The following is a 19,690-nucleotide window of genomic DNA, read 5'->3' on the forward strand; positions in this document are numbered from 1 at the left end:
GTCGTCGATAGGTTTTGAAAATACACTCATGCTCATAAATTAAGGATAATGCTGATACATGGTGAAACAACGCTGTGGTGGCCCGTTTGCGGGTTAAAATCACCTCGCGGTATGACCATGCGGTGCATTTCACCTGCGGTCGTCGCACGATAGCGATGGCAGCAACCCACATACACAGAACTGTGTTGGTGCACGTCATGGTACGATGCAGCGAGTAAGTGTGCAGACGTTTGTAGACGTGCTAATGGTGACTGCGTGTTGAAAATGGCTCAAAGAACCCATATTGATGACGTTATGAGGGATAGAATACTAGGGCGACTGGAGGCTAGTCAAACTCAGCAGGTCGTAGCACGGGCGCTCCGTGTGCCACAAAGTGTGATCTCAAGATTGTGGCAACGATTCCAGCAGAGAGGAAACGTGTCCAGGCACTACAGTACGGGACGTCCACAGTGTACAACACCACTAGAAAACAAATATCAGTCACAGGAGAGCCCGTAAAGCCTGATGTCAAGAACACAGTACATGGTCATTGGAACAGTGGTCCCAGGTTATGTTCACGGACGAGTCCAGGTATAGTCTGAACAGTGGTTATCACTGACTTTTGATCTGGCGTGAACCAGGAACCAGATACCAGCCCCTTAATGTACTTGAAAGGGACCTCTATGGAGGTCATGGTTTGATAGTGTGGGGTGGGATTATGATTGGTGCACTCACACCCCTGCATGTCTTCGACGTCCCGCTACACCTAACCCGTTACAGTTCCTCTGTCATTTTGCACCAGTATGTCCGCCTTTTCAGGGGTGCAGTAGGTCCTACCCCCATCCTGATGGACGATAAAGCACGGCCCCACCGACCTGCCATCGTGGAGGAATACCTTGAAACAGAAGATATCAGGTGAATAGAGTGGCCTCCCTGTTCTCCAGACCTAAACCCCATCAAGCACGTCTGGGATGCTCTCGGTCGATGTATCGCTGCACGTTTTCCAACCCTTAGGACACTTCAGGAGCGGCGACAGGCACTTGTGCAAGAATGGGAGGCTATACCCCAGCAGCTGCTCGACCATCTGATCCAGACTATGCCAACCCGTTGTGCAGCGTGTGTACGTGAGCTTGGTGATCATACCCCATACTGATGTCGGGGTACATGCGCAGGAAACAGTGGCATTTTGTAGCACATGTGTTTCGGGACGGTTTTCACCAATACCGTGGACTTACAGGTGTGTGTCGTGTGTGTTCCCTATGTGCCTATGCTATCAGCGCCATTTTTGTGTAGTGCCACGTTGTGTGGCACCACATTCTGCAATTACCCTTAATTTATTAGCATGAGTGTAGATGCCGAAAGGTACAGTGAAGTAATTACAGAAGTTAATGGCAGCTGATTAACGTACGCTTCAGTCTGGAACCGCGCGACCGCTACAGTCGCAGGTTCGAATCGTGCCTGGGGCATGGATGTTTATGATGTCCTTAGGTTAGTTAGGTTTAAGTAGTTCTAAGTTCTAGGGGACTGATGACCTCAGATGTTAAGTCCCATAGTGCTCAGAGCCATCTCAACCATTTGATTAACGTACAAAACCTTTCACTGGAAATAGCACACCAAACGTGATGAGAAGGTACATACTGAATAGAAGTTATTTGGCTTAAATGGATTTGATGTTAACTCGTGAGTACCTGCCACGCATCGAATTTTTTTTTTCAACTGAAGTAAATAAATTGGCTAACCCAGAAAAAAACACCCGATCCCGTCAGATCAGCGAAGTTAAGGAACTCTGTATGTGGCCGATACTCGGATGGTAACCGCCCAGGAACATCACGCATTGTTTGATTTTTCCTCCTTCCCTTTGCTTTCTGGGATAGGGCAGGAATGGATGACGGCTTAAGTTCCCATATCCTGGATTAAATTCCAAATCTCTCCGCAGGGTCACAAGGAGTGAGGGCACGCGACACTGCTGGCGGTCACCGTCCATCCGATGTTAAGCTATGAGGCCACATGGCGCCGTTCGAGATTAGTTTTCTCTGTGCCGGCACTGGGTTTCATCCTCTACCTTCTCTCATAAACTCCACTACTAGCATGACACCACGCTTTACATGAACCCATTACAGTCACCTACACGTATCAGATATTCTTGAAACACGAATCCCACATTGGTGAAAGAAAGATGCCACTGAGCGCGAAAGATAGTTAAAACATATCTAATTGGGCGATTGAACCAGCCCCTAAGAGACCCCCAGGGAATCGTGCCAGCAATATTTACTTTTTGCTGGCTTTAATCCGGTTACTGTTTCATTTTTATTTTACAACATAGTTACTTTTAGAATTTCATAATATTTATTGGTTCAAATGGCTCTAAACACTATGAGACTTAACATATGAGGTCATCAGTCCCCTAGAACTTTGAACTACTGAAACCTAACCAACCTATGGACATCACACATATCCATGCCCAAGGCAGGAGTCGAACCAGCGACCGTAGCAGCGGCTTTGTTCCGGACTGGAGCACCTGGAACACTCGACCACAACGGCCGGCTAATATTTTTTCTCCTGGAATGTTCGATCACTCGGATTCAAAAGTAAGTACTTGTCACAAAGAATTTTTGAACAGTTTATTTTAGACACAGTGGCCTCTCAGGTCTTCTCGGTGACATTGATTAGTGGCGTATTTTCGGGTGCTTATCTAAGCTGTTGTTTCCATTTTATGCCCAATATTTCGGCTCCCCAGGAGCTGCGAGTTTTGCTGTTGGTTGGTTGTTTTGGGGGAGGAGACCAGACAGCGAGGTCATCGGTCTCATCGCATTAGGAAAGGAAGTCGGCCGTGCCCTTTCGAAAGAACCATCCCGGCATTTGCCTGGAGCGTTTTAGGGAAATCACGGAAAACCTAAATCAGGATGGCTGGACACGGGATTGAACCGTCGTCCTCCCGAAAGCGAGTCCAGTGTGCTAGCCACTGAGCCACCTCGCTGGGTAGTTTTGCTGTTGGGCGTACTGGATTCCAACCTGATTGGTAGGTTGCAAAATTCACAGCACCTGGGTCGTCGAAACATTATCCATAAAATGGAAGCAACAATTCAGCCGCACAGCGGGAAGCATGCCATCATTTCTGACACTGCTTCGACCAGATGTCTCGCGATTAAGCTAAGTTTTGCTACCGAATCCTTCCGACATCCTGTTCAAGAAAAAAATCTCTCATTTCTTAATTACGTCTGACTATTGGGCAGTAGCGTATTTTGTCGCAACTCAGCGGCTACAATTTATTAGCATCTAGGCACCCACTGTTACCTTCTAACATATGTATTTCACTCTATTTCACTTTTGGTAGTACTATATCTCACGGTAGTAGCAGACGGATGAAACAGCTATTCAATTTTACAACTGTTCACTGCATTTTAGATTTTTCCCGTACACTGCTATTGTCCCACAACTTCTGCTTTGTACGCTATTGTTCACAAGAAATTAATTTCTTTTTTCCAGATGGATCAGTCGTACGCAGCAGAGAAGTAATTAAACATGCGATTATTCAGTCTAAGATAACATACAGCTTAAAATTACAAGCTTTTTTCCGCTTAAACGCAGTAAGAGTTTAGTTGTACACACAAAGGAGGACACACAATAATACTGGACTCGCATTCGGGAGGACGACGGTTCAATCCCGTTTCCGGCTATCCTGATTTAGGTTTTCCGTGATTTCCCTAAATCGTTTCAGGCAAATGCCGGGATGGTTCCTTTGAAAGGGCACGGCCGATTTCCTTCCCAATCCTTCCCTAACCCGAGCTTGCGCTCCGTCTCTAATGACCTCGGTGTCGACGGGACGTTAAACACTAACCACCACCACCACCACCACACAATAATAATCAGAATGAAAAATGCGCCTATCATAGCAAAAAAAGCGAATACATTCTGCGCAGTCTACGGGTGTAAAGGGAGGGAACTAGCACTTCTCACATTACTGCTTTTTTACTCGTTAGTATTAGTACCCATGTCACACAATATGACGCATCGTGTCAAGTAAGCTAACATGACATGTCATGTCATATAATATGACACATACCATCATGTCATGCACGATTTTTGTTAGGTCAGGGACACATCTTATTATAAATGTGTCTCCACTCTCGGCTACTTCCTATTGCAGGTGCATCACGCTCTCTAGAAACGCTTAAATTTGTGTCTATCTGTTCTTACACCCCTCACTGTACAATTAATAGGGGTGGGTCTGACGATGAAATTGTCTTCTGGACAAATATCAACCTCCCTCTCCTCTCTCTGCCCCCACCCCGCACCTATAATCATAGGAACTATTTTAGCATCCACTCAGGAACAAATCGACCTCACAAACTTTATTTCCCCCCAGAAAAAACTTGTATGCTCTTCGAAGCAATGTTTTGATTCAAATGTCTTTAAAGCTGCGAGATAAGTCGAAAAGCTAGTTCCCATCTTTCACAACCGTAACTCTGCCCAATACATATCCCCATTTTTTTATACTATGATAGGAGTATTTTTCATTCTGGTTCCCCCACTTTCACTCGACCAAACTTTTGGTATTAGGCCGCGATAGCTTGGCAAAAGAAGTAGATCTTAGTTAATACGGGCGACGACTGATCGCGAATAGGTTTTTTTTTTCCAATGTCTTTCGTGCCATGCTGCTTATTTCCTGGCAACGGAAAACGGTTTCACAAAACAACAGGATGACCACTATTTATGTGTATTTATCTACCTTCTCACAAATTTGAACCCGATTCGCGCATTCTCGAAGCATAGAAATGTGGGTGCGTAAAAAATCTGAGAACACCCATGTTTCTTTTCCACGTAAAATCCCAATGAAGTTAGATTTTGTCGTAAGTAAACATTTTTAAATTATTTAATTCGCTGTAAACTGTTTACGTGCATTCAGTTCATGTAAGGGCGAATTTTCAGTGGTACATTTAGCGCCACAGTAACCATCGTATCTCAGCAACGAATGAAGATTATTGGATAAAAAGACTCATTTTGAATTTATCCGTTGATCTACCTTCGTGCAAAGTTTGAACCGATTCGTACAAGTTTCAAGTATGGAAGAGAAGCGCTTCTAAAACCTCCCAGATAAATAGGTTTCTTGCTCGTGACATCAGGACGTTGTATACACGAATAGTGCCATTAGCTGAGCATTAATTTCAGCCGAATTTAAATCTTTTGCAAAAAGAATTAATCGCTTCCCACAATTTGTCTGGCTGCTAGCTCCGGTTCTTCTTTCAAACACTGCTTAATATACTGTAACCTAGCTACAGTAAGACAGATGTTCGAATAGCTAATACAAATGGCCGCTGGTCCGGGATAAACCAAAATGATTTACCCTAAGTTTCTAGTTCAAATAGGAAAATCGGAACTGAGCACAAGAAACAGCCCCACCCTCCAAACTGCGATATTTGTCACAGCGCTTCCGTCCTGCAGCGATAAACACAGTATCGAGGGAAGTGTATGTCATAGGGATGCAGAAATGAAATGAGCACAAGATGCGACAGGCAAAGAACGGTTCAAATCCAATACAGTAATAAGTGACATATGTTTCGTTTCTTTCTCTCCCTCCCTCCGTGTGTGTGTGTGTGTGTGTGTGTGTGTGTGTGTGTGTGTGTGTGTGTGTGTGTGTGTGTGTGTGAGTTTTAAATAAAAGCTGCCCAGGCCATTATTAACGTACGTTTTCAGACTGCAGGCTCTCCGTGACGAGCCAAATTTCTCGAAGGTGAATAAATACACAACGAAGGAGACGCATGCGTTTATTTTCATAGCACATCTGCTGAAGAGAACAAATGCCCTTCAATCTGACACCCGGACGCCTGCCAACGTTAACGTCTTCCTACGCGGAGTCAACCACATGCTAAAATAGTCTCAGACGATATTGCTTCTATCTAGATCTACAGTTTTACGAAAATGCAAGGTTGCATACATTACTAAAATGCATAAGAAAGTGTACACAATATCTAAATCTAGATTTAAAAGAAATGCAATGTAAACTGTCTTTCTATAGAGCTGAGGGTTGATGGTAGAAATGTCCCTTTAACATTATCTGTTTGAAGCATAGCTATTAATGTCCGCCCTGCGGACTTGTGTCGAGGTCCGGTGAGCCGGCCAGTCTGTGGATGGTTTTTAGGCGGTTTTCCATGTGCCTCGGCGAATGTGGGCTGGTTCCCCTTATTCGGCCTGAGTTACACAATGTCGGCGATTGCTGCGCAAACAAGTTCTCCACGTACGCGTACACCACCATTACTCTACCACGGAAACATAGGGGTTACACTCGTTTTGTGTGAGACGTTCCCTGGGGGGTCCACCGGGGGCGAAACCGCACAGTAACCCAGAGTTGGTTGTGGGGCGGCGGAGGGGTGAAGTGGACTGCGGTGGTCGGACGGAGACTCTCCGTCGCTTCTAGGTCCCCAGTTAACATACAACACACACATACATACATACATACATACAAACCATCCTTTCATTTCATATTGTTGACTACGACGGAGCTCAGGCTTCGCAGCTATTCTCAAGCGTCTGTAATATGTTTCACACAGAAAATAATCAAAATACAATCATTGGATACACGCATGCAGTCACATGGTACCTATTAGGAATTGTAATACACGGATTTTCCACAGGCAGAACGAATTCAAACGGCGGTAGCTGCTCTCAGCCTTGGGCGTCTAATGGGTTGCTTCGTAATCGAACCTTGTCGCATGCTCACAACAGCGTGACACTCATTTGTCTCTCTCAACAGAGATAACGTATGCAGAGAGGTGAACTGAATATCTGAACGGTCTCCGCAAAAACACATTCGTAACAAACAATTGGCAAAGCTTCTCGGACGGCTTACGTTACGGAAACCACAAAGATTTCCCGATATATTAATGCAAATCACTGAAGGGGAAGAACTTAACCGCGTTGTGTTGTGGAAACTTGTTTGATCTGCAACAGTGCTGTGGCCACGTCAGTTCATAGGTAGGTTTGATGTAACCTGTGTTCCTGTTTCACAAACGCACCTGACAAGCCTACAGACCACAGCTGCAACCCTGTTTCGTAAACAAGGAAGTTGCACAAAAGTTCGCTCTCTTGCGTACACTGTCCGCTTTACACTTCATTGCGTATTCAAGAAACACGCTTATAAAGGTTTGTTTATTGGAAAAATGGAAAGTGACGTGTAATTTTTGGTCTTTCTCTGCTGAAAGTTTCACTTACATGCTAGACAAAAACCTTTAATGCAAGTGTTATTTATTATAGAGGAAACTGGAATAGCAAATCGAAATAATTACGAACAAATTTTTTAAACATCTTTGAAGCGTTGTGCGGAAAAATAATGGAGAGTGTCGTGAACCATGAGAGAAATTCCGTACATCATTACCCAAATGAGTTACATAGCCGGCCGCGGTGGTCTAGCGGTTCTAGGCGCGCAGTCCGGAACCGCGCGACCGCAACGGTCGCAGGTTCGAATCCTGCCTCGGGCATGGATGTGTGTGATGTCCTTAGGTTAGTTAGGTTTAAGTAGTTCTAAGTTCTAGGGGACTGATGACCACAGAGTTAAGTCCCATAGTGCTCAGAGCCATTTGAACCAGTTACATAAACGTAGCGGCCCGCTGTCCCTTTAATGTATCTCTAGCAAGCGAGAATACAAATCGATTTTCCTACAAAAAACACTTAGCACAAATTTTATGCAAAAAACGCTAGTGTTACTTTTAAATGTTTCTTTCCTGTTCTTTTTCATGTAAAACGACCAAAATACGAATCGTATTAAAGAATAGACCGTTCACAAGACGGTTTCTGAATGAAAATGTCTGAAGGTAACGCCCTGAATGTTGATCAGTTCTTATTATGTGGTTGAGAAACTGTTTCTTGATCGTCACACTGTACGAAATGCTGTTAGTGATCCCCAGTCTATTATGTAATCACTAGAACTTGTTGTTCCATGAGATCGTCGTCTTTGAAATTCTACAGTCAAGGAAAGCAGTAGGAAACGAGGGTCAGCAGATGTGGTTAAATGAATTGTCTGCATACGACAGTTTGACTAACTTACAACTTTGTTCAGTGTTTGTTAGAGAAAGTACTACATCAGTACTTGAACTCATTTTAATTTCGGTATTTTCTTCTATGGAGACCCATGGCGAATAAATTATTGCGATTAAAATAAACAAAGTAAAATAAATAACTTAAGTTACTTTGTGAGAGAGCTACTACGTGAGTAAGCTACTATGTGGGTATATACAAGACACAGGGTGATTTTGTTAAATGGGGACAAACTGCAAGAAACGATCCCTGATAAAGTATGAAGCAAAAGAGATCACATGGACTTATGATCGGAAATGTATTCCAAGGGAGGTACACCCATTTGAAAATGGAAATAAAAGGTCTCTAACACTGACTTCTTTATCAGAATCAAGCGTGTGCCCCGCCAGCGTGCGGTAAGCCAGACGAACGTGTGGAATATTTACCACAATTTCCACTATCCGTATCGCTTACAGTGTGTGCGGGTCTTACTGCCTACAAACTTGCCTCCGCGGAGACGGGTTTGTCGCTCGTTCGTCACACAGACCACCATGTTGCTGTTACAGAGTGACAATTATTGAGCTACATAAAAAAACACACTGCGGCGTGCACACACTTTATCCATCATGCAAACGTTGCTACATATATTCGGATTTAGGTTATGACATGTTCGACGTGCCTGCCATCATTGACTCTGATGTGGCGTAGAAGAATAGCGAAATTCTGCATGACCCGCTACAGTGTCAGAACATCGATGCTAGCTGTTTCCAACTCAGCAATGGTTTTGGGGATATTGCTATACACCTTCTCTTTAATGTAGCCCCACAAAAAGCAGTCTCAAGTGCTCAGATCCGGAGAACATACCGGTTTCTATGTGCCCCAGAATCAGAAAGCGATTTCCAAAGTGCTCCTCCAGGAGATCAAACACTCTCCTGTTTCGATGGAGTCGAGCTCCGTCTTGCGTGAACGGCATCTTGTCGAAATCAGGATCACTTTGGGTAATGGGGATAAAATCATCTTCCAAAACCTTCACGTACCATTCGGTACTCACCTGTGCCATCATGGAATATCGCGGCCATTATTCCGTGAGCGGGCATTGCACACCCCGCAGTCATCCTTTGAGGGTGAAGAGACTTCTCGGTCGTGAAATGCGGATTCTCAGTTCCCCAAATGCGTCAAATTTGCTTAATGACGAACCAATCCAAATGAAAGTGGCTTCGTCGCTAAAACAAACCATACTCACTTCAAAGTCTTTTGTCAGTTCCGTGGATGATACTGCTGACGAACCACAACCGCTGTTCCATGGCCTTGGGGATCAACGGCTTATGATTTTGAATTTTGCTTGGGGAGAGATGCAGGTGTTCAACAATAATTTGTTGCAGTGTCTCCTGGTTGATTACCATCTGGGGTGCAGCTCGTCTGATCGGTATCCTGGGGCTGGTTTGAATCACAGTGCTTGTCGATGTCATCCATTTTGGAAGATCGACATTTCCAACACTGCCATCACGAACACTGCTCGTTCTCTGAAACTTACGAATCAAATTCCTGATTGTTGGCACACTGAACCGGTTGTTTTCAGCTTGAACTCCGTGGCAAACTTTCTTTGAGCCGCAGTTGAACTGTTGTTGCTCGAATAGTAGGACTTCACAAGCGCTTATACGTTCAGGCTAGCTGTAACGCGAAATTTTCACGTGCGAATGGCCGACTACAATATGGCACGTGCGTATGCGCATAGTAACTCTGATCTTGCTCTCTGGGCAGCGGTTCAGTTTGAACGTTCTAACGCAAACCGTTCAGAAGGTATGACGATTTTATTTCCTATAGTTCAATGATTGTCGCCCCGTACGTCTGTCATCCATTCTGTTCACAGATGAGGCTTCGTTTACGAGAGCGGTGTCGTCAACCTCCCTAACACACAGCTATGGGCTACGGAAAATTCCAGTAATATGGTGGAAGCGAAAGCATCACCACTGGCTCAGCCTCAGTATGTGGGCGGGGATTACTGGCGCTGCCTCGCGGAACCTGTCATCATAGGCGAGGCAAATCTGCACCTCCTGCGGACGACGATGTCTCCCCAGCTGCAAGAGATGCGTTTGGTGGTACGAAGGGTAATGTGGCTACTACGTGAGGGTGCTGAAGCTCACTGCCAACCTGCACTCCGCAACTTTAATGATGACAGAACCTTCCCACTTGCCTGGTGTTGTTCTATATGCGCAATCAGTAATTGAAACATACACTGTCAAAGATCTTTCCTCTCCACCTTCAAATGGGATTACCTTCCTTGGAACGAATTTCCAGTCATCATGTGCCCTTTACTGTTCCATATCCTCCCAGGGATCGTTTCGTGGTATTCGTACCTATTTTGCTTAACACTTACTGCTTCCTTCATGTTGACTGTGTGGCTTGCACAGATTTTTCTTGTTTTCCTTTAATCGATATTGTATGTTATTTACAAACTGCTATACCATCTTTGCATGCTGATGAAGACCATAGAAGCATGGTCTTTTCCGAATGAAGCGATTAAGGCATCTGGATTCGGACGTCTTTATTAATCCTGTCTTTTGTATTCTTGTGGTGACATTTCCATTGAAAATTTCATCGTCTAATACATATTTCTTTAAAAGTCAAAAACAAATTTTCATAGAGTTAACTTTAAAAACGTTACGATGTTACGAAATATTTTCATAAAAATGTTCATACCTCATTTTACTTCCTTAGAGGGTGAATTCCCAAAAACACTGACATTTCTTTTTATACCTAACCGACAAGTCAAATATCACTTTTCATACATGTAGCTTTAAAAATGCTGTATTAGTACTTTAATAGTGATTTACTTACAAAAAAAATCTGTCACCCGCTATTTTAGCCCCTTAGTGGATGAATTTCCAAATTTACTGAAGAACGTATTGTTTTTTGTGGCCGAGAAACCAAATACCAATTTCCGTACTTCTAGCTTCTAAATTGCCTTAATAGCTACACATTTTCAAAAATCCTCTCATCTCCTACTTCACGTACTTGTAGGTGGAATTTCGAACGGTCCCTTGTTAAGCGACTCTTGCATGATAAAATCATCACCGTCTGCACCCTCTCAAAATGTCAAGTTTCTGTGCTTAGCAGTTTGGCTGGGCGATGAAGAGTAAATTTATCAGTCAGGCCCTACTTCACCTCCTTAGGCGTTGAATGTCCAAAAACACAAACATATATATTTTTATTTCTAACCGAGAATCGGCATTCAAATTCTCATAGATTTAGCTTCGAAAATTCTTTCATAATTAAATATTTCCATAAAAATTTTCATCCCCTGTCTTACATCTTTTTGGTCTGAATTTCCAAAAACGTTGTGACACGTGTCTTCATTCCTAACGGAGAAGTCAAACACAAATTATCTTAGGTGACGCTTCAGAAATGTTTCATTAGTTCTTTAATAACGATTTAATTTCAAAAATCTTTCTTCTACTATTTCGCCCCCACGGGGGTTAAATTAAAAATATGCTGAAACACACATTTCTTTATTTCTGGTCGAGAAACCAAATACCAATTTTAGAAGTTCTAGCTTCAAAATAGCAACATATTTTCAAAAAAAAACATTTTATTTCGTATTTCACGACATTAGGAGTAAAATTTCAAAAAATCACTTGTTAAAGAATCCCCACGGTGTAAGATCACACGCTCTTCACATTTCAAGTTTCTGTCCTTAGTGGTTTGTTCTGGGCACTTGACACTGGAACGAAAGTATGTAAGCGGAGCAGACACGGACAGTTTATGACCCTAGCGAAGATATGGGCTGCAAATGGGGAAATACGACTTTGACAACGGGAAGATTATTATTACGCAGAGCCTGCGAACGGGTGTCTTGAAAACGGCGCAGTTGGTCGAATGTTCACATGTAACTGTCACGAGCCGCTATTGGAAGACGTTCAAGGACAGTGAAACTACCTCTAGGCACTAAATCGTTGGACGCCAGGACCCTTCACAGAACGTGCCTTTCGGAAGCTTGTCATATCAGTAAAGTAGGGTAGATGGTGATCTGCCGAAAGAGCACAATGTTGGTGGACGCGCAAGTGTTTCAGAGCACATCATTCATCGTACTCGTACGTTGTTGAACACGGAGCTCTGCACCAGACGAGCCCTACGTTTCCACACCTTGACCCAACGACATCGTCAGCTGCGATAGCAGTGGACAAGGAACCATAGGGCTGGCTGGTTTGGGGAAGGAGACCAGACAGCGAGGTCATCGGCCTGATCGGATTAGGGAAGGAAGTCGGCCGTGCCCTTTGAAAGGAACCATCCCGGCATTTGCCTTGAGCGATTTAGGGAAATCACGGAAAACCTAAATCAGGATGCCCGTACGCGGGATTGAACCGTCGTCCTCCCGAATGCGAGTCCAGTGTCTAACCACTACGCCACCTCGCTCGGTGGAACCATAGGGATACGACCGCCGATCAATGAAGGCATGCTGCCCTTCGGATGAACCACATTTTTGCCACGCTAGGTCGATGGTAGTCTCCACAAATACAGTCATCGAAGTGAACGGCGGCTCCAAGCGTGCAGCGTGCCACGGACGCAAGCTGATGGGAGCAGTATTATGCTATGGCAGACATCCTCCTGCCCTTGCATGGGTCCTGCAGTAGTAAACGAAGAGAAGCTTACATCTTCGAAGCACCTGCATCCCTTCATACTTGATGTCTTCCCCGACAGCGATGTAATCTTTCAGAAGTATAATTGTTCACGTCTCGGGGCCAGAACAGTGCTACACTAATTTGGGGGAGTATTATAGTGAAGTAGCGTTGATGTCTCGGTGACCAAATTCGCCTGATATAAATCCTATGGACCCATCTGGTTTGCTGCCGGGCGCCATCATCGAGTACGGAAATCAGCGGCCCGTTACTGCATGGGCCACGCATAGACATCTAATGCCACATACGTCGACATACCTCCCAACAAACTGTCGAATCCCTGATAGGCAGAATCAATCATGTATTTCATCCCAAAGACGGACAAACAAGCTATTAAGAAGGTAGTCACAATGTTTTGACTTACCAGTGTATGTAAGTTCTGCATAAAGGTATGAGAGCTACAACCGACTTACTAGCTGACCTGCCATCGGTTTAAAGAGACGATGAATCGAACCTGGTGTGTATTTTAAGATTCTTTATTATGTCTGACCTATATACTTTCTTAGGCTGAAGACTTTAATGTGTTTTTAGGATGACTGGTTCATCTGTTACTTTCTCACTTGTCAACCAGGCACGGTTCACTGTCGCATTATTTTGGCTACTGTGTGATTAGAGCACGTGTATTTTAATAATAAAATGACTTGAGGCATCCGTGTATTGGCCTCCTGTGTGGAAGTGTTTGTGCTAGTAAAGGGGGTGTGGTTGGGTGCCTGAATGGTTCAAATGGCTCTAAGCACTACCAGCTTTCAGAAAAAGTGTTACATTACTTATTGAACGCATTCATCGCAAGATATAGCCTCAATTCATGTTACGTGTTTGAGCATGCTCAAATGGCTCTGAGCGCTATGGGACTTAACATCTGAGGTGATTAGTCCCCTAGACTTAGAACTACTTAAACCCAACTAAACTAAGAACACCACACATCCATGCCCGAGGCAGGATTCGAACCTGCTACCGTAGCGGTAGCGCGGTTCCGGCCTGAAGCGCCTAGAATTGGTAGGCCACAGTGTCCGGCTGGTTGTCTGAGAATTACATTTTATATTTTACTTTTTTGTGCATAATTTTCCAAAAAATTAATCGCATTCGTCTCCAGTTAGTGTAGTAAGGGAACTGATTGCCTCACTGTTGAGTGTGTTATATAAAATAGCCGACCGGTGTGGCCATGCGGTTCTAGGCGCTTCAGTCTGGAACCGCGCCACCGCTACGGTTGCAGGTTCGAATCCTGCCTCGGGCATGGATGTGTGATATTCTTAGGTTAGCTAGGTTTAAGTAGTTCTAAGTTGTAGGGAACTGATGACCTCATATGTTAAGTCCCATAGTGCTCAGAGCCATTTGGACCATTTTATACAATACGAAGACAATGTACCACCCAAAGTGCAATATGGACAGAATGCAGCCAACACATGAATTATTTCTTTTGGGAGCTTCAAAGCTACCTGCAGGAACTGCTGCCGCATAGGATACGGGTGCAAATCAGCGTGCTAGGTGGTTAATGGCTAAATGCACCTTACATCCATGCGGCGTGTTGTCTGTGACAATAGCTGCCGACGGACAGGGGCGCATGTCACCGTCCGTATAATCAGTCAGATGAATATTCAGTTCTTGTTCTCCGGCAATGAATCACTTAACTGCTTAATGTGCGGAAACATATAGTAAGGTCTACAGTACCACTGTTAAATCCCCTAAAGGTGTAAGTGTGTATTTTGCCTCGGTCATAGTGTTATGTATGAACTACGGTACAAAGCTGAGACGCATAACATGCATGGAAACATATTTGCTTTATAGACATTGCAATAATGTTGCATCGCAAATTATTGTTTCGTCGAATAAGTGCCGCTGATTGGACCAACATGTTCGTTTCTGATACACAGAGGTTCCACGACATGCAGAGGTGTTGCATAAACTCTGTAGTAATAACTTTGACTGACGAACAACAGCCACATTTACAATATCCGGTCATTGCGGAAGCACAACGAGGTCTCGAAATACAAGTAGATACTATACAAATAGTTCCATTCATTGACAGAACAAATCCACATACGCGTATCATGTATTCTAGGTCGTCAGAGATAAATGACTTAACACTTCAGTGTTACGGACACTAAGCAATGAGGCTCCCTTCTCACGTATTTCTTAAAACGCAAAAAAATATTAAGCGGTTTCCTGGTTTCATCTCCCATTCACTTCGTGTTAAAAGTAGTCCTTAGATAAAAAGTGGAAATAGTTAGAACTGATTTAATGTAAGAGTATCTTAAACATTTGGTCCTCTGCAGCTCGAAGAACTTGTAAAGAAGTCATATTTATAATTATGTATTTGACCAAGCTGTTTTTGTGGTGGTTTATTTTATCAGACTAGTTTCGTCCGTTCGTCCATCATCGGCAATATCTGTACTAGTATTGCAGAAGATATTGCCAGTCAGTCCTATAACAGTACCGAAAAAAATAGTTTAGTAAATATTTTGACTGAAATAGAAATTTTCAAATATACAGTATACTGGAACAACATGACATTGTTTTCAACGAACAGGCAGACCTAAAAAATTAAATATTCATCGAAAATTTCATTACCATTCTTTAATAAGGGGGGATAGCACTACAAACTCAACGTCGTGCGTTGCTGTGGAGCCGACACAGTACCAAAACATTAGCAGGCTGGTGTTCACGGATGGTTATTGTTCCGAATTTCTGTCGTGTGCACCAACAGTTGTTTTAAATACGAAATGTTACAGTGCTTTAGTGAATACCAAAGCGTCAGGAAGGCATTTCCAGACATTCATTTAGTCTTCAATGCATGTTTGATCCAGTAATAAGATTCATTTCGACTCATTAATGTAACTTCTTTTTCGTTATACTTTTCGAATAAAAAAGAATAGAAGTGTGCGATGTCAAAAGGCTTCTTTCGTAAGCCAGAATTCTCTTCAGCACGATATGACGAAACTGATGTTTGGTCTGTGACCTTTCCCCGTCAATTCTGAGAACAAATTTTGCTATGTTTGGTCGTCCCAATATTTCCTTCTCTCACTGTTCACCGTGAGAGATTTTCGAGTTGGGGGAAGTCAAATGACAGAAATAAAACAACTATAGCAAGGGCAACCAGCGCAACCTAAATACATACACAGGGTGTATCATAATTAATGGCGTAAATGCATACAGTGGAAAGTAGACGACACTAGAAGTAAAAAAGTCTCAGTAAACATAGTGTGGAAAGTGCATACCTTAAGAGCTAGGAGCAATTTTTCATCTTCGGTCATGTGAAGCAAATATCCTCTACTGTAAGCTCTTTGCTTTCCATATTTTGCCGACCGCGGTGGTCTCTCGGTTCTAGGCACGCAGTCCGGAACCGCGCAACTGCTACGGTCGCAGGTTCGAAGCCTGCCTCGGGCATGAATGTGTGTGATGTCCTTAGGTTAGTTAGGTTTAAGTAGTTCTAAGTTCTAGGGGACTGACGACCACAGCTGTTAAGTCCCGTAGTGCTCAGAGCCATTTGAACCATTTTTCCATATTTTGAGAGGTGATAAAACAGACCAAAACAAGAAAAATTGACAAGTAAACGTGTGCTCTAAAATGCATACGTTAAAACTTACGAGCACTTTTTCATTGGAAGAGTTGTGTTCCAAACTACCGAAGATGAACAAGTGCTCATAGCGCTTAAGGTATGCATTTTAGAGCACATGTTTACCGGACATTTTTTTCTTGCTTTGATCCATATTTACACTTCCCAAAATATGGAAAGCAAAGTACTTGCAGTAGAAAAGATTTGTTTCATAGTATCGAAGATGAAAAATTGCTCGTAGCTCTTAAGGTATGCATTTTCGACCCTATGTCTACTGTGACTTTTTTGCTTTTAGTATCGTGTACTTTCAACTACATGTGATTACGCCACTAATTAAGGTATATATTAATGAAAAATCGCTTGAAGGACTCCACATACAAATGAAATGTGATTTCCTTACACTTCTGAATGTAACCGGAATGATTACTACACTCGTAAATGGCGCATCTTGCGTTTACGGCCAAAGAACTTTCACCAGAAACTAATGTGTAGGACAACTAACATAGCGAACGCATGTGCAGGCATGTTTCCCACATGCTTGAGGGTGTGTATAATAAATTTCTGCTAACATTAAGACCGTTCAAGCAGCTTGATGCTTGATCTAATTTCGCTTAAGCATACTTGTGCAAGCGTTGAAGGGTCTGAGTGCTTGAGTATGTATACCAAGAGAAGGGAGGCTTGTGCAAGCGTTGTTAGGTGATTTGATTTAATTTCCATTTGGCCCTGTCAAATTACATTCTGTTTTTTTGTAATGTAGATCAAGCTAAGGAATGCAGCAATCTTGGGGAAAAAGGTAATAACAGCAATATTGTGTGTCACTTTCTAGTGTGTCTACTGTGAATAGTTAATACGGAAATATTTTTGTTGCTTTAAACTCTCATTACTTCATCTCTGATTTTGTTGTGTTGTTTTCTTTGTAACACAAGCAAAAAGGTTGCCAAAGCCAGCACACTGTCACTGTGATTTGAGCTTTACATATTCTGATAAACAAAATGATGCTTCCTCAAACATACATGAGCCATGTGAAGGTGCGAAGAATTCGTGGCGCTGCGATCGCACCCTCGTCGTCCACTACTTCTCTCTTAATGAGCCATCCTGAAGTGAGTTTAGTCTTGACACAATACGAAAGATGAGTGCACGATCATGCTCTAACAGGGCGACAATCAAAGAGTGTCGGAATAAGATGTCCTGTAATGAAACTGTGTTTTGTGAAACTGTGAAGAATGCAAGACGAAAAGTGATTCAGTGCACACAATTGGTAATGTGCACCATTAGAGGAATAATGATGCCCGTAAAAAGTACGATGCTGAAGTCCTACCTTCTCTAGAGACGCAACAAAGTTCGTCCAGTGCAAACAAAACGGTTGTGTTCTTGTTTATTCCACATCCACCAATAAAAAAATATTTAAAAAATTTTTCTCTGAAACTGGGCAATGAGAAATGTCACTGCTATGTCTCTAAGACCAAAAGACGCGTATTTCAGTATGTTTTTGGCCATGGTAGCCTGCGTTCATAGAATAATAGCGTGTCGTGCAGCTTATAATTCATTTCGTAACTTTTTCGAGGACTGCTGTAAATTTATTTCAGTAATTAATCACCATTTAGGAAATTCACTTCATCCTCGTGTCGTGTTTTCTGCTTTTGTCGTCATGCTAAACGGTTGTTAATGCAGAGACAATGACGCGAGTTCTCGGTTATACTTGCTAAGTCGTGCACTCTTTCTCCTTCCTACGGTGGTAGAGTCCACATTTACGCTGCAGCAGACCCAAATGACGAGTTCTCGGTTACACGGGCAGTGGCGGAGACTTGCGAATCGAGTGTCCGAGGGTGCTGAGAAGGTGAGTTCGGACATAACGTCATAGGACACGCTGGCGAATTTAAAGTGATTATATGTACTTAATTTTTTATCTGTAGTTGCCGTAATCTAGTCATCAAATTTAAAAAAATTTCTAGAACCAAATTTCTTTAGACGTGGGAATAATTCGAAGCTGAAAGATGCTCAAGGTAGTGAATAACTTGGATGTTCTAACATTGGGAACTCTGCGTACCTCTAATCATTTGACAAAGCGCTCATTTAGAGATCTTCAAATCACGGATGGCTCGTTCAGCTGAGCTCCTTTGACGTACTGTAACAGTAGACAGCGAAAATACAGCGTGCTTCAAATGTGATACACGTATTTCGAACGCATATAGCTATTAAACTGTAAGACATACAACTTGGGCCACATATTTACGTATCTCTCAAGTTTAGATTTCAGATGCTCAACATGTCCTCCCCCAGCACAACGAACAATACCACATCAAGACTTGAATTCCTCGCATACTCTGGGAAATATGTCCATCGTCACTGATGTTATGCCATTACGGGTCCAGTTCTTCAGCTATTCTAGGTTCCGTGGTAGTGTTGATGCATAAAGGCTGTTGTTCATGAAACCCCATAGGAAGAAGTCACAGAGTGTTAGATTCGGTGACCGTGGAGGGCAGTTGCAAAGTGCTAAGTCGCCAGGTGTTTGACGATCAATCCAACGGCTCGGTAAAGTTTCATTCAGATATTCACGCATTTCATGACTCCAGTGAGGGAGATGCCTTTATTTGTTGAAAAGTGGAGAAGTCCTCGTTCAGCCTCGGGAAAAACCAGTTTTGTAGCTTAGCAAGATACTGCTGACGTTTACCCGTGTTTCCAACAAAGAAGAATGGGCCCTAAATACGTAAGCGGGATATCGGAGTTCTAGTGAATCTCTTAGATGTTCAGTGTGTGCATGTGACTTCTGTAGGCCTCAAGCTGGAACACTGTATTTCTTTACTTTCTCACTAACGTAGAAAGCCTCGTTGTGTTGAAGTGTTATCAGTGGCAACGGCATCCTGAGGCTCGTCAGAAAACTGCGTTTGTTGTCATGACGTAGAGCCTGTAACAGCTGTAACTTGTACGGCTTCATAAACAAACCACGTGTGAAAACAGGCCAAATTGTTGTTGCGGGCAGTTCTCCCAAACATCACGACGAGTTGATTTTGTAGGACTACGTTGGGAAGCGGTTTGAATTCATGCGACGTTTTGTCGGAAACCGAGGCTGGCCAGAACTTTTTTCTTTACATACACATCATCTGTCTACAAATTGTCGATATCGTTTGTGAATGTTCCATCCACTCGGAGGATCAGTTTGGTATCTCAGACTGAAACGTATTTACACTGCAATCACACGTCGCACACTCGACTACACAAAATGATTTCTGCTGAGGAGTAGCAATTTTGAAATATGTGACGGTAACCACACAAACAGAAGACAACCGTCATCTAGCGGAAATGAATGTGAACGAGACAATATATTGGTTCCTCCAATGATCGAGCTGTGGCATAGCGATCGATACTTTTGACAACATTATACTTTGTAATACATATATTCCTTTTGAAACAGCCTGTATAAAACTAGGGAATTTTTGAGGCTCTTAATATGTATGTCTACAACATCACCAAA

The 19,690-nt window shown here is 43.1% G+C and overlaps 1 protein-coding gene across 3 annotated transcripts in view; it reads right to left on the bottom strand.

Annotated features, from left to right (window-relative positions):
* The window catches only part of LOC126271925 (potassium/sodium hyperpolarization-activated cyclic nucleotide-gated channel 2), a 2,360,296-nt gene that overhangs the window by 1,141,798 nt on the left and 1,198,808 nt on the right, over nucleotides 1-19,690 (bottom strand). The window lies entirely within an intron of this gene.

This window comes from Schistocerca gregaria, chromosome 5 (genome assembly GCF_023897955.1).
Source record: "Schistocerca gregaria isolate iqSchGreg1 chromosome 5, iqSchGreg1.2, whole genome shotgun sequence".
Classification (NCBI taxonomy): Eukaryota; Metazoa; Arthropoda; class Insecta; order Orthoptera; family Acrididae; genus Schistocerca; species Schistocerca gregaria.